We start from the raw sequence: 14,576 nt of genomic DNA on the forward strand, positions 1-14,576 counted from the left end.
CACCTCTTATTGAATGTCTTTGACTTTTTTAAATGTAATATTTGGATAACTTCAGAAAGCAGTATTTGAACCTAAAACGCACTTGTATCATCGGCCTGCTGGGATCCAGTTGACTTTCAAGTATTCCGAATCCAAGCATATAGTTTCAAATATGCGCAACGATAGCTCATTCGGCCTGTGTGCTGCTAGATTTTAAATTTGGGCAAGAATACAAACTACCTGGTGTATAAATTTTTATACTATCCTAGGAGATTCTTTAAAATACTTAGTTTCTTTCTAGTCACTTCTTTAAGTTACTTAATTTTCTTAATGAGATAATAGCAATCTCCATGGAGCAATGCTTAGTGTCAAATTTTGGTATGATGTTTAAAAATGGAGCAAAGGATTCAAATTTCCGATAATAATTATGATGATGGCTTGAAGTAGAATTTATACAGGGCTTCTTTTTTTTTAAATACTTTTACATTTATTTTCTCAGTCTAGTTCTATAGCAATCCTACAGGGGTAGTTTTTTTTATTGAAATAATACATAAACAATATTCTCTGACCACTTACTGTGTTTAATAAAAGATAAGTGTAAATGAACAAAACAGTCAATCTCTTGTGGAGTTTATATCTGAGAGACCCAGAAAAGTCATAGAATTTTAAAAATGTATCAGTGAGCATAATTGAATATAATAGAGAGCAGGTAGCATTTTCAGTCATGTGAGCAGAGCGTTTACAAAAGAAAAAGAAATTAGCTTCTAGCCTTTTAGGTGACTGAGATGTCAAATTTATATTTCTAAACATATTATTATGGAAATTTTCAAGCATAATGAAGTTGACGTAGTTAAAGAACTCCCATGTAATCGATCTTACGATCATTAACATGTTACCAGTCTCGTTTCCTCTGTCTTACCAGTACTATTTTTGTGTTGGGGGTAGGCGGTTGGAGGTGGGAGTGAAAGTAAAATCTAGACATATCATTTCACCCTAACTTCTTCAGTTTGTATGCTTAGAGATAAGAACTCTTTTTCTTTTATTTCACTTTCTTTTCTTTATATGAGTGCAATATTTCTATTACATTCAGCAAATTTAGCAGCAATCTCTCACTATGAGAAGTGACTTAGCCAAAAAGTAAGTGACAAAACTAGGATTTGAATCAAGGTTCTCTGTCTCTAGCTTCTCCTACTTGATTCCTTTTCCAAGTCATTTTAAACAAAGAACTGTCGTCTTATATTAAGGGAGTGTGTGCCTTCAAGTGAACGTGGAGTAATTAATTAATTCATTTTTTTAATGTGTAGACTGAGAAGTTGTCTATAAGGGAAAGAGTAAGTGACCCACTGTTTACAGTAAACAATTTGCTTGCTAAATATATTTATAGTTTCCCTTTATTCCTTTTTTGACATCAACAGAAATCTATTTGCCTGCATACTTTGTTTTCTGGGGTCAGTTCAAAGCTCAGGAGAAAGTATGGTGCTCTTCTCAATGGGGACCCCACCAACCTTGAGACTTAAAGATATTGTCTTGCAATATCTACTCTTCCTAAGTCTCAGGGCTGGGTTTCCATGTGCACATGATTGTCAAAAGCAGTCTTTACCTTGTTGAGTTACCTCTGGTTTCATAAATAGTCCTTCTCTTCCCAGCCAATAGAGTTATCATGCTATCCTCTTTTAATAGTTTAACTGATTGACACATAAACCTATAGTGCTAAGCTGGAAATGTATTACTATTGCACACTCTAACATCCTAGTTTATCCTAGGAATATGTTGGTATATAGTGCACATACATCAAAAAAAGTCAGTTGAGGGAAACTGACAGATATGCCAACCCTCTGTCCTAAGAATGATCCTTTTGTTCCTGAATTAGTCATCGATTCCACAAATATTTATTTAACACCTGCCTTGTGCCAGAAGTCATTCGTGAATAGAAGAGACAAATAGAATCCCTGCATTCCCAGAGCTTACATTTAAGAAAATTTTAAACAGAGGTTCCTAGCAACCCTCTGCTTTTTTGTCTCACTTCCATTTATTCATTTATTTGCTAATTCCTTCATCAACAAACATGCAGAATGTCCACCATTGCCAAGCAGTGTGTTAGACAAAAGGTTGAGATCAAAAGGCATTACGTGTCTTAATATCATTCTGGTGAAGGAATTGAAGGGTGTAGTATGAACCACTGTACCCTTAACACAAAACGGATTTCCATTTAAATCTTCCCAGTTATTTCCCTGATTATCCCATTTTCTCTCTCAAGTGTCCTTTAGTCTTGTACGAGAATACAGTACTCTTGCTTATTCTGTATTAGAAGTTAGAACTAAGGACACAAGCCATAACTTTTGAAGCACACATGTATCAAAGAAAACAAAGGCCTTGCTGGGTGGAGGGGGTTGGGAGATGACATATTTTTTAAAAACAGGGCCAGCAGGATAGGATCTCACATTTTTGTTGGGATGTAGAGTTCACATACTTATGATGTCACTAAATGTTTCTGCCAATGAGGAGACGGGAAGGCACCACAAGGTTCTACTCTTGAAGAGAAGGCTAGGATGGGCCTCTGTGTTAAAAAGTGCTGTAGAAAACAAAGTATAATCAAAAGATGAAAGCTGACACAGAAATATTAAAAGAAGAAATAAGAGAAAAGGTAAGCTGGGATCATTAACAGTGAGAGAAGAGGGGAAGGGGGCTGTGATTTGAGGGGAGTGATGATGGAGGGGAACGTTGAGGCTGCAGAGCATCAGAAAATTGTTACTTCTCTTGACATCACTAGGGAATGTATTTGGTATATGCTATGTTTTTTTTTCCCGTTCTGTTAACAGATATTCACTGAGATCCTGTTACATGTAAAGCACTACGCTAAATGTGGTGGGAGATTAACAAGTTGGGCTGTTGTTTTCCAGGGACTTCTAGTGTAGGTGATGAGACAGGATACCTGGACACCCAGGAAAAGCATAGTAACAATACAAGGCTGTGGACGGTTGTGTACAAGTGGTTCAGAGAAGACGTATAGATCAAGGAGAAAGATCTCAGTTCTTGCTGGTGAGGGACACAGGGTCAGTCTGTGACCTGGAGAGGATTTGGTTAGGAGATGAGGAGGGAGAGCTCTGCAAGCTGAGTATGAGAAAAGACAAGGAGGTTGGACTTATATGGGTGTTTAAGAATGGACAGAAATCCCAAAGAAACTGAGGAAATCTAACTCTGTGCCTCCTCCCCACCCACCCCCCGCCTTTTTTTTTTTTTCAGTCAGCACCCTTTTGTGTGAAATGTGGGATAGTTAAACCATATCGCATTCTTATCCTCATCTGTACTTTCACTGGTTCTGCCCTTCTGTGGTGGGCCTTCAGCCTTTCTCCCTGGGTGAGGATAGAAATCCCAAGCAATTCCCAAGTCCTGTTCAGCGCCCTCTTTGCAATATGCAGTGGTGAGATCAAATGTTGGATCCTACCATCAAAATCAAGTAAGTTCTGGCCTTGAAAGGGAGGGCTCTGCTCCAGCCCTGTCCCTTCCCAGAATTTTCAGCCTCCTTTCCTGCCCCAGTACACCTGAAGGAAGCAGTTATATTCCCATCAGTAACATTGGCTCATTTCAGAATGAGCCAGGGGATCAGGCCTCTCTAGGGATACCAGCCCAGCTAGAATCACTATTCTGGATCTTTTTGCACCTTACTTCTCCCTCCATCCCTAAGCTTCCCACCAGTTGTCATTGGTTCCTACCTTAAAGTCTCTGCACCGCTTCTTTAGTATTCTGGGGATTCAGACCCAGAAAAAGGGGGACCCTAGAGGGAGTTCCTGGCCTTTCTCCCCTCTCCCTACCCAATTCAGACTGCTATATATTTGGTCGAATTTTCATGATCAGCGCCCTCCTTCTCTCCTTCTTCCTGAGCTTTATACTCCTGGCCTTCCCTCATTCCCTTCCTGATACCCGGAAACAGTATTTTGTCTTCACAATCACCTTCTTCATCGTAGGTAAGCGATGAAAGAAAGAGGATTCCTTCAATCATTCTGGTTCTGGGCTGGGGTGGTTGTCCACTGGGCATAGCCGCTTAGAAACTGTTCAGGGACTGTAAAGGAAAAAGGTAATACAATGATAACAAAAGGAAAGAAATAGTGTATGGGGAGTTAAAAAGGCAACTTAAGGTCTTGGGAATTAACCTGAAGGCCATAGACTAAGCTAACTAGATGGGTTGTTGCCCCACCCCCTTTTTTTCTGAGTAACAGGTATCTGTGTGTTCCTTGCACTACTGCTGCACTCTCTGCATGTTTTGAAAGTAACTGACTTTTACAAGGACACGAAAATCGCCTTTCTCTACCCCTCTTTCATCCTTTCATTCAGCACCGCACTGTTTTTCTTATCTGGTGAGTGTTTTTGGGGCTCTCTGAGTTTGGGGGGTAGGTCCTGAATTCAGAACAATTATATTTGTGGGTTTCAAATATTTCCCTTGAGTACTGTTAATTTTTGGACATGGATTTGGTGCAATGACATCTCATTTGCTCATTGCAGCTGCTCCTACTCTACAATGTTAGAATTTTGACTTTATAGAAAACATAGAGTCCATTGCCCCTGTACATACTGTAAGAACCATGTCTTGGAGATTGAGAGAGAAAGTGTAAGATAGATGGTAGAAGGGCACAGGGTGGGTGGAGTAAAGAATGGGATTGACAGAGTAATCTGCACTTTAGGTTCCTAGACCATTCTCTCATTTGTTAAGCCCATTTAAGAACTGTAAATTTCATAATAAATATCAAGTGTTGTCATTTTCATCTTCAACATCGTCATTCTTTCCTCAGGAATTCTCTGCTTGTTCAGCTCCCATCATTGTTGGCTTCAGTGTGTCTTAGTGCAACCAATCCAAGTGAAACCCTTGCAAATATCAGTGGCCAATGGGAACTCAATAACAGTCACAGAAAGGACACCGGGTAGAGATGGCTAGCCTAACCTCGGTGGTGGTGAGAAGGTTAATTTGAGAAGAAAAATCACGTCTAGCTTGTAATTCAAGACTTCACAACTATACACACACTCTTGTTTAATTACTGTGTAAGACTGGAAAACGTTGGCCTGTTACTAATCATTGTTCAGATATGGATTAGGATTCCGGGAACTTAGATTTTCACAAGAGAGAAGACACAGTTGGGGTGTGGGGAGGGTTGAGTGTGTTTGGCCTTGGAGACTTGGAATGGAAAAACTTCTCCTCACCTTGAAAATTCTCTAGGCACCTACCTCCCAACCCTTTCACTGGTATTGGGGGTCTCCTGGCAGTAGTTTTTTTTAACAGTAGCAAAACTCTTTCTTCACCTATGAAGCCTGAGTTTTGATAAAAATTTTCTGTTCCCTGGGAATTTTATGAGTGGAATCTATTCACTACTGTATTGTTCAGGACTCTTTTTGTTGCAGGTAACAAAACCTTATCCAAAGTACCTCATACAACAATGACAACAAGTGAATTTATTGGAAAGATGAAGGGGGTAGCTCATAGACTCAAAGAAAGTTCTGGTAGAATCGGGGCTACATGAGAGACTTTGGGGACTAGAATTGGAGCTCATTTCCTTCAGGAAACTATGTTTTTTACTATTCATTAAAGGTTAAAGGAATTTCCTGATCCATAAATGCAAGCACTCGCCTAATAACCCCTTGCTCATCACTTTCAATGAATCATCAAAGCCTGTCCTTTCCACTTCAACCAAACCTTTGTTCCCCTCTCTGAGCCCTCCTCACACCTAGTCATCTGGACCAGGCCTTTGTTATCCCTGCCCAGACTGCGGTCTACCTCTACAAATGCTGCTCAACTCTAACTTCCTGAAACACAGAGCTGAGAAGTTTCTCCTTAAAAACCTATTTTGCCTTCTTCTTGCCTTCAGGATAAATTCCTTATCTTGATAAATAAAGTTATTTATAAATTGGCACCAACCTATCTTTCGAAATGTTTTAACTTTTTTATTGTGATGCATCTCATGCATGTCATACATGCAAAAAGTATTAAAATGTATATGCACAGTTGGAAGGATAAGAAATGAACCACCATATCTAGAAAAAAATAATATTCCCAGTATATTAGAACCCCCTAGTGTGCCCCATCAAGCTGGCTTTCCAGCCACTTTTCCTATTCCTCCTCTCCATGCCAATTAAAACTGTAGTTCTACCACATGACACTGCTTTCTTCAAATATACCAGGCAACTTTTGTAACTTTTAGTCATACAGGTACTGAACCCTCTGGCTCTTTATTTCTTCCTTCTTCACAAAGTCAAATTTGTTTCTCCTTCAAGATTAAGTTGAAATGCAATGTCATGAAGAGCTTCCCCTGACTTCCCCTCCAGAGCTAATTGCTGTACTTCCATGCTGCTGGCACATTTTCTTCTTTATTTCTGGAGTAGCATTTCTCCTGTTGTATTGTAATTATGAATTTAGATTTGTCTCTCTGACTTGATGTTAGTTTTTTGAGGAATTTGGATTAAACTTTACCTATGAATCCTTAGGTTTTCACATTTTGCTCGGTAAATGAATATTTGATATATGCTTTTTGAGTTATCAAGATTAAGCTTTAGAAGACTGGGAAGCGGTTGGACATTGCTATCAATGACGTCTACTTTTTATTGACAGCCTAAATAGTTGCCAGGACTTTACCTGCTTTGTGTAATTTAATCTCACCACAAACCTGCAAAGTAAGTATCATCCCATTTTGCATATAAGGTAGTGGGGTGACTAAAAAGTAAAGTGATTTGTCCAAATTCACATATTCCAGTAAAAGGCAGAGTCTCTCTCTAAGTCTGCTCTTTTTTTTTCCATATCAAGTTTCTTCTACATGAACAGTGATAAGAATAGAGAGTAAACATTAAGACAGAAAACGTTAAACTATGCTTATTCTGGAAATGAACAGATTGTGATGAAGAAACAAATTTAAACTGCCAACTGTTATTTAAAAAGCTGCAAAAATAAGCCTGGGACCACTGAGTGTTATATACTTTACAGACAAGTTTAGGTAGCATAAACTACTGATCTCCAGAGTTAGGAATTTAAGATTCCTGCCCTGTTCTGGAACTATTTAAGGTTGAGCTTCAGACCTCTACACTATTATACATGTGTCAGCCTCTGACAGTTCAAATTCAGAAACTGTAGTGTCATTTTACTATGCAGTCATGAAGATCGGTGATGTATGGCATTATTAATAGCCAAACTTAACACAATTCTGATTTATAAGTCAATATGTCATCATGTACAATTAATGTACTTGTTCTAAATACAAATACTGAATATAAGCTGTGTATCAAATGTCTTTTATGATGGTTAGATCTGGAATTATCTATGTCTAATGTGAATTAATAATGTAAGGAATGGAGCTCTTAAAAATGCTTTTAAAAAGTATTTCATTTTATTCCAAATATGGGGATGGTGTAGGGTATAACAGCTAATACTGCTTGCCTATTCCACCACCAGTCACCAACACCAGCGCCCCCATTCCTCCTTTCCAACAGAAACATGATTTGATTCACATAGCCTTCTCTATACTGCCTTGGCTTTCAGGAGGTGGGCCCAATTCTCAGCTCCTGAGGCAGAATCATGATTGATCTAATTAATCACAGTGGTCACATTCTTGGCAGTACTTGGATTAGGTGAGAATATATGATACAAATTTAGCCAATGTGGGGGAAATCCACTGGGAAGCATATCAGAGAAATTGTTCTCAACAAGAGATACAGTAAAGAAGTCTGGTTTCTTTTCTGGACTTTACCTTGATATTGTGAGAGTTTGAGGTACTGCAAGGAAACCAGCTGGAGTATGAGATCCATGTATTGAGAACGACAGAACACAAAGATTCAGAAAATCTTGGTCCTGATAACATCATGGAGCCACCGAGTTAACGAGGCACGTCGCCTCTCTACCTTCCTGACTTGTTATGTGAGATAATAAATCCAGTTTGTTTAAGCCAATTGAATGCAGTTGTTTGAATTATTGTAGAGCTATTACCGAAAGTTTCCTTGACTGGGGAGGGATCTTTGGGCTAGATGTCTTATAGTTTTATAAGCATTGTGTTGTAAGTCTTCCTGATGACTGGCATCATGAAAAACTCGAAGCCAACCACTAAGTGGTATTAAATATATCAGTCTGGTGCGCACTTGGTTCACTAAGTTTTTTTCTTTTATATCAGCAGACTAGACATTCTCTTCACTTAGAAAGCCTACTTCTCAGCCACTAGCTCCAGCCCAGCCCTACCGTCTGATTGTCGCTGGCTTTAGACTTAATGGACCCATGCCCAGCCTCAGCCCCTGAGCACATAAACAGCCACTGTGAGCCGCAAACCTATATTCGGGAAACTAGAATTCTGCTGCTGTATACGGCACTCCACTGCTCTTCCAATTAAACACCCGGGTTGAGATAGCATGGAATCATAGACTCGTGATGCCTACCTGTACCATAAATTATTTTCCTGTTGCTCACTGACATTTTTCTCACTCAACCCTTCATTCACGCATGCAGACTTTTAATGTAAGATTAGTCCTTGTAGATACGGAGCGTGCTGCCCTTAAGGAATATAAAATTGAGTGGGGAGGACCGCTGAGGAAACAGCTGTTCACAACACTGTGATAACTGCCAAAATGAGGGGGGTGTTCTGCAGCCTAGGAGTGCAGGAAAGAACACCATCCAAACTGGGGAAGAATTAGTAACTCTATTAGGTTTGCGAGTATTTCCGCTATTCCGTTTGTTTACTCTGGTCCCTGTTTCCTGGTTTCCTTCCTTCATTAGCAAAGCCCTAAAAACTCCATCATTTGCTACTTCCAGGTCCCTCACCACGAGGTCAAGGACCTGAGGCTGGCAGGTTATTGCTATAATGAGGCTTCAAAGTAGACTGCGAATCTTTATATTCCATCATCTGGCAGAGAAGAGGGCAGACAAGTCAGAAGAGGGACAGTGCACATCAGCCACATCCAGAAATTCGATGGTATGAAAATGCGAAAACCTCTTAAAGGCTAATTAATAATAGTTTAAAAAGTGCTCGCAGTAGCAGGGCCAGTGGCGCAATGGATAACGCGTCTGACTACGGATCAGAAGACTCCAGGTTCGACCCCTGGCTGGCTCGGGGCTATCGTTCCATGTTTTCGGGGAAGCCACGTGCTGTGTTATTTACAAACCACTTAAGGCTGTTTTATTATGAGGAGGTCCTTATAAAACCTGTGTTGTTATTCTTGTTCAATCACCACACAACCGAGAAGAATGGAGGGAAGATGGGGCGGGGCGGGGCGGGGCGGGGCGGGGCGGGGCGGGGCGGGGCGGGACTAGAAAACATGTACAAAAGACTAGGACAAGAATCTTGCGCAAATCGACTAATAATGTCTTCTGTACCCGGCCGTGTTGCCTGAAAAACTCTCCCTTTTCAGGACACTTGCCTCATGAGAACCCAGTGCTCTCTTGAGAGTTAGTATCAATAGAATCCTCGACGAATCCTGCTAAATTTTCTCCAGTGTTCAGCTGTCCGAGTCCACACCGAAACAAACTACAGCGATGTCATAAACAACAAAGGAGAGAAACGTAACTAGGGAGGGAATCAGCAGTCGGGTGTTAAAGGAACCACGAGTGAGGAGAAGCAGCTCGTAAGCGATGAGACCTTCACACAGTAAACGAGAACGATGTGGATCTTGTGTCTATGAAGTGACTGAGATGGGTTTGGGATCTGCTGGGAAGAGCAAGCAGCAAGTTTACCTGCCCCGCAGGTATCTGCAGAACATCAATCCAACGCCGCGCATCGCGTGCATCAAGCGCAGCCCAAGCTTCACGGCTCAAAGGTGAGGAGTCCCTGCGGTCTCTGCCCTCGAGAAGAGCCTTCTCGTGAAGGTCAAGGATGCACAGCATCCGGGTCCGCTGACAGAAGAAGGGCACGAGTTTTTCCATCCTTGTCTACTGAGACCCACGCTGAAAGAGCGCGGGAGGCGGCTGATGGAATTCGGGCGACAAGCAAAGCAAAGAAAGAAGAGAAAAGAAGGAGAGCAGCTCCTTTCAATCCCTGCTGCGTTGTGGCCTTTTAGGATAATCCAGCTCAAACCTTTTCTCTAAAAGCTTGGAATAGGAGATACATTTCTGGAGTCAAAAGGCAGACGCCACCAATACCACTGCCCAGGTTGCTGAGCCAATGACAACCACTATTAATAGCAATTGTGTGTGTCGTGTAGGAGACAAGTCTTTACGAATTTACATTCTCATTCCCTTCCTACTTTCAAACTCATTGGTACTGACACCCCCCCCCCCACACACACACCTTGTAGTTATGCTTCACTCTGTTTCAGGGATTTCTAACAAGGTAATGGCTATTTAGGTTATCCAGATTACTGACAAGGTAATGGCTGTTAACCGCAGGCTGTAACCAACAGAACCATAAGAAAACGAACACCCTAATCAGATCTCTCAAGTGTTGCCCAGAAAAGTGAATAATAGACCACGTTCCAGTATTTTCCCCCCTTCAAATTCATTAGGAAGATTGGAAGACTTTATCATCTCCTTTTTATTATCAGCCTGAAACCTTGGTCACTATGAAACTTTACAGCTGGAAAGTTCAGATGTCATCTGTTCAGTGTGATGAGCAGGAGTTAGGGTAAAAGAGCCTAAATGGTGATAAGGTTTCCACATTCCACTTAAATTATAAAATATTTATTCTAAATACACTGTGAAAATTTAAGTGTTTATATGGAAATCCCTAGAGCAAGTATTTGGACACTTTCTGTAAGCAAAGTTTGCTGGTAAATGAATTTAGGCTGGGCTGTAACTAAATTTGCACTTCAGTACCATTCCAACAGGGTACAGAATTGGAGGAGGAGGAAAATAGAAGAATGAAAAGAGAAGAAACAAACAGAAAACAAATTATAAAATGGTAGACCTCTATTCAAAAATAGCAATAATTACCTTAAAGGTAAATGGTCTAAATACATCAATTAAAAATCACAAATTGTCAGAATGGATTAAATATAAACAGTGACCATAAGAAACTCACTTCAAATGTAATGACAGAGGTAGGTTTAAAATGAGAGAATAGGAAAAGATACAACATGAAATCACTAATCAAAAGAAAGCTTAAGTGAATGTATTGGTATCAGCCAAAGTAGACTTCAAAGCAAAGAAATTTACCAGCAGTAATGAAGAATGTTACACAATTATAAAGGGTCAATTGACCACGAAGACACAACAATCCTAAAAGTGTAGTCCCTGGCCACAGAGCTTCAAAACCATTCTCTTTCAATAATTAATAGATCTAGTAGACAAAAAAAAATCATCGAAGAGATTGAAGAACTGAACAATGCCATCAACCAATGGATCTAATTGATCAAGATCACAATGCAAGTAGAAACAAGGATCAGTGATCGAAAGAGAGACAAGATCATAGTAGAATTAAGGAATCAAGAATGGTTAGAGAATAGAAGAATGGTATCATGAAACTCATATTTTAGAAAGAGTTTCTTAGCTGTAAATACCTGGAGATTCAATTGGAGAATCTGGAAGCTGAGCATCCCACATCCACATTTTTTTTCTGCTATCTCTTGAGGCCAGGGTAGTATGATCCCTTTAGAACCCCAGAAGCTACTGCAGTGTCTGGCAAAGCGCAGCTCCCCAGTGAATTATGTACCAAATGAATGGAAAGGAAGTGCCAGATTCAAAAGAGCTGCACAAGAATAACGTTCAATATTTGGCAAGTCATTGGATATGGGGTTTGAAGGAGGAGAATGAGTCAAAGTTGACTTGGAAGTCTAAGCCCAAAGGCCAGTACAGAGGAGGTTGGGAATTGGCTAGCTGGTGCGTGGATGAATGGACTACTGTGGAGAAGAACAGACAGTGAGATCATGAGCTGGAGTAGAGAAAGAGCTCATGTTTTGCAATCTAATAATCTGGTTCTCAATTCAGGCTTTGCCATTTAGCAGAATGGAACCTTAAGAACATAACTTCTCTGAGCTTCCATTATATCTGGAAAGTGCAAATTATTGAAACCGAGCAGGACCCTGCAGGGCCTACCTGGGGACAGATTCCCCCCCCCATCCCCCATATCCCCTGCCTGCCTCTTGTTTGTAGAAAAGCTTTAGCATCCTAGGCCTTCCCCCAGTTCAAAGAGCAAATTTAATCAGAGAAGTGAGAAAATGAAGACACAAAGGAAAGCAGTCAAACAAGACAAATATTAATATTGATAGTTTAGCCATAAAACAAACTCAAGAGCATTTAGTTCCTCCTTAAGGGCTATGGATAATATTCTGAGCCATATCTTTCAGTTATTTTGAAGGTACTAAAATTCCCACCAGATGGAAAAAGTTGACTGCATGCTGACCAGTAGTATGTAGATCCCAGACTTGTTGGAGCCAGAAAATTGATAATTGAGTTTCCCGAAATACCACCTTGTTACCTCACCATCAGTTAATCAGGGAATTTCGCATTGGCTGTATACACCCTGTGAATGTCTCCCTCACACTGTGTTTAAAAACCCTTCTCTGAAAGCTTTTGGGGCGTTTGGGTCTTTTGAGCCAGTTCTCCTTGCTTGGCACCCTGCAATAAATGCTGTACTTTCCTTCACCACAACCTGATGTCAGCAGACTGGCTTTGCTGCACTGGGGCCATTGGCCCCAAGTTTGGTTTGGTAACATTATGATAAATAGTTTTGTTTCCAAAATTCAATTAGACTACATGAAATAATCTCCATAAATCTCTTAGCGTGATGAATGACACATACAGCTGGAAAAAAAAAAAAAAGCAGGGAGACTTTTCATTAAGTTCAGTTTAAGTTTTTGTAGGGAAGAATGTCTCCAGTCATGTAGATGCAAGTGGAGATGTAGACTAAGACAGAGAAATATGGACTGTAGACAAATTTGAGGGCTATTGATTCATTCAGTCAGTGAACTAATGTTAACTGGGCACCTCCTACTTTTCTTTCAACAAAGGAGATCATGAAAGGTGTAAGATCCACTGAGATCTCTGAGGGCAGGAAATACGACGTCATTCGAACACAAGACCAGCAAAAGACAGACACAATGAATTGTCCCTAGTGCCGAGGTCCAGATGGTCCTATCTTAGGGTGAATATCGGAAAGACATGGACTCCACCTTTCATAGGTGTGGAATCTTACCCGGGTAACATTGGTTTAAACGGAGTGGTTTTCAAGTAACATTGAGTACATACACTCTTTAAAAGCTGGAAACAGATGTTCTTAGAAAATACTATTTCTTATTTTACTTTCAAAGCAAAAATCATAGAACATCTGCCCTCTTAGCGCAGTGGGCAGCGCGTCAGTCTCATAATCTGAAGGTCCTGAGTTCGAGCCTCAGAGAGGGCAGGTCGAATTCTTTTCACAGTCAGCCTGGCGAAGTATGTGTCATCTGTGCTTAAAGAAATCAACAGAAAGGAAAATTAGCAAATGTTTCCAGGTAAGCATTTGATAAGTGTTTCAATATTCTATATTTGCTCAAGAGGATGAAATCAGCTTTCTGGTTTGTTGCACCTCTCAGTGGTTTGAGTGAAATAGACAAGAAATTTAGATTACACCAGAAAACAAAATCTATACCATATTTTTGGTCTTCCTCTCCACCCGATGGAAGAAGCAGGGGAATTTTCTTTTCTAAATTCGTGCTCTAAATGTCGTCTAACCACAGTTAAGGGATGGGGAAGGGCAAAATCATTTATTCTTTTAATTATGCAACAAATATTTCTTGTTAATGCACTGTTCTGGGTGCAGTTAGAAAGTTGGAGCTCTTCCACACATCGTGTATTTCTCTATAAAAACAGCTGTGGTTGTTACGAGATTTTGGAAATATGGCACATAGGAGGAGGAAGTGGGGTAGCTTCTGTAGATCTCACATCTGCACCACATTCTAGAAATGGTACTAAAAGTTTATTAATTGTATGCAAGTCATTTGATTTAGCCTTGCAGCTAACCCAAATATCATTATTTCTATTTGAAAGATGAAATTGAATTTCAGAGGAGTTGAATCATTTTTCTCAGGTCTAATAGCTCTAAGGAGCAAAACCAGACATGAAAAGTTGTTTTTTTCTGTATGAAAAGATGTGAGCTTCTCTTTTAATTTAAGGTATAGTCTCATAAGCAGTTTTTCTCCATACCACTTCCTTTCTTCCTTCATACATTCATAGAACAAATATTTTTAAATAAGTGGATTCATTTTTCCATTCATCAGACATTAATTCAAAATCACTTCTGTGTCTGCCACCCAGGTTCAAGACTTCTAATTGTCCTTGACTCCTTCTTCTCCCTCAAATCTCTACATCCAGTGTCTTGAGACATCGTCAAATACTGTAGATCTTTCCTGCACAACCTCTCCAGAGTCTTTCTCTTTCTTCTCATTCATCTATGCCTTCATCCATTCTATAATGTTTATGGAGAATGGATTCTGTGCCAGACAGTGTACTGAGCTGGAGATGCAGAAAGACTCATGTTATTTCTAATCTTAGGAGCTAAAAGAATAAACCTCACTCAATCCCTTAATATCTTATAACTTCTTTTTCATTCTCTTCAATTCTGGTTTCCCTATTTCCTACCTATTTGGCATTCAAAATTAAAAACCTTTCATAAAATGTTACCTTGATCACGTAAGCCATCTGCGTGGAATTTTTTCAAGGGTTCTTA

General features: G+C 40.1%; 1 protein-coding gene and 2 non-coding genes across 3 annotated transcripts in view; 2 read left to right on the forward strand and 1 right to left on the reverse strand.

Annotated features, from left to right (window-relative positions):
* LOC103004316 (uncharacterized) overlaps positions 1-14,576 on the reverse strand; it is a 353,565-nt gene that overhangs the window by 47,932 nt on the left and 291,057 nt on the right. The gene's annotated exons all lie outside the window — the stretch shown is intronic.
* Positions 8,978-9,050, forward strand: TRNAR-ACG (transfer RNA arginine (anticodon ACG)). The gene has a single exon. It is a non-coding gene; the product is annotated as a tRNA-Arg (tRNA).
* On the forward strand, positions 13,199-13,271 carry TRNAM-CAU (transfer RNA methionine (anticodon CAU)). Its single transcript has one exon. It is a non-coding gene; the product is annotated as a tRNA-Met (tRNA).

This window comes from Balaenoptera acutorostrata, chromosome 10 (assembly GCF_949987535.1).
Source record: "Balaenoptera acutorostrata chromosome 10, mBalAcu1.1, whole genome shotgun sequence".
In the NCBI taxonomy this organism is placed as follows: domain Eukaryota; kingdom Metazoa; phylum Chordata; class Mammalia; order Artiodactyla; family Balaenopteridae; genus Balaenoptera; species Balaenoptera acutorostrata.